This window comes from Pinus tabuliformis, chromosome 2_1 (genome assembly GCF_031772625.1).
Source record: "Pinus tabuliformis cultivar Carrire ecotype Pingquan chromosome 2_1, CPIR1, whole genome shotgun sequence".
Lineage (NCBI taxonomy): Eukaryota > Viridiplantae > Streptophyta > Pinopsida > Pinales > Pinaceae > Pinus > Pinus tabuliformis.
Window position 1 is genome coordinate 247,696,149 of NC_142299.1, and position 1,887 is coordinate 247,698,035.

Here is a 1,887-nt window from a genome sequence, read left to right on the forward strand (position 1 = left end):
GTATGAACTAATTCACATGGAATTATATGAATCTTGTTGTTAATGTGTTGCATATGTTATTAATGTTGTCATTGTCCATGTCGACTGCTCTGTTGGACATCAGAAAAACCTTTCACTTGAACCTTGTTATAACAACCGTCACACTCATCTCAGACTGATCCGTGAGTGTTGTATGTGTTATCTTACCTTGTATGATGTGATTGTCGCATCCAAGTGGACTGCTCCGCTAGAAGCTGTGCATGTCCTTTGTGTTGTGTGTTCCTAGGCGAGTGGGACTGATCCCTTTCCCTGGAAATCACCTTCACCTCCTTCCCCTTTCGAAGTGTTGGAACCTCTCATACACCTTCCTTGACTCACTGCATCAGTCACACCCTTGCTGCTAATAGAGTTATTCTACATGCCTCTGTGTGACATCACGGTCAAGGCATTACCTTACGACCCACTGTTGGGACTCCTACACCAAATGGTCTGAGGTCTAATTGGGACTTCTTATCAGGGAGATCCCCTTGACATGTTGGCGAGTCCAGCACCGTCAACACAATCAGAAAATGTGTGAAACACCCAAGGCTCCTCATCACTCATCTGTATGCACTAAAGATTAAGCCAACACACAAATTTCTCTTCTTCCACCAGAATCACATGATCCCATCGCTTATGCACTGGAGGAATCATTCACATAAAGCACACTTGCAAGGCGTAAGTTCTCTCTTTTTCTCATGTTTGCTTGTCTGTCACAACCAAGAGAGTGCATATGCTTATCATCTATACGAAATGTGTCACAACACCATGGTAAGTCCACATAGTATTTGTCTTGTGCTTTCACTCTTTTGTTTTTTTGTGGACGCATTTAAACTCGGAGTGTGTTGGTTTTCATTGTTATATCTTTCATGTTTGTTGGTTCGTTGATTGTGCTTTTCACGAATGATGCCTTTACCAACATGGGCCAACCAATGTGTCGGTGGCTACATTGGAAATATCACTTCACGTGAGTAGGCCCATGCACTGTTTAGCGTAGGAGTAGGAGTAGTGTTTGCTTCTTTCTTTGCTTTGCTTTCTGGTTTGCATGTTTGTTTGCTTTCTTACTTGGTTTGGTTTGCTTGCTTTCTTTGCTTACTTGTTTTGTTCTCTCTTTACTTTTGATTTTTTTCTTTCTTTGCTTGCTTGTACCCATAGGTTAGCCTCTCGTGAAACCGTGTTTGGCTCTCGAGACAAGCTGGGCAAATCTAAGAGGACTTGTACAACTATCAACATCTGGTTATCTGTTGTCCTCTCTCTTTATGAAGAACTTGTTGTCTTCAGTCAATGATGCCTTGATGGAAAATATGTTCTGTTCAGAGTGAGTCTTGGTGAAAACACAAAGCTTGCACTGTTAACTAGTACCGCCTACTCTAATCGGTTCTTTTGGGTTAACCCTTGTCAACTCAATCAAGTAGAGTAAGGTGAGGGGGGAAACCTTAACAAGTATGTCAGAGGTATATATAACATACTTCTCTGAAGGAACAACCTCTCCTACTCTAATTAAGTTGGGATCTCTCATCCACCTTTGAAATAAATAAGTGCCTATGCACAGTTTTTTGAAAATAAATAAATAAATAAATAAAATGAATAAGGCGAAGGAAGAGAAAGGCTTCCTGTGCAGAGAGTTGATGCAAGTAACTCCATTGGGGTACTGACTAGGCTCGCTGGTAGTGGATCGATTCTTGTGTTCCTGCGTGACTTCGTCGGGGTATAGTCCAAGCCTGTTGGCATCGGAGCAATTCCAGAGATGAAACATAAACTCTGACGGTCGTATTACTTGTGCACGAATATACCCCTCCTCCCCAATCGAAATAACTATGTTGACTTGGCTTGGAATGTGTGTTGATTGATCAAGAGAATGGTAGGGAC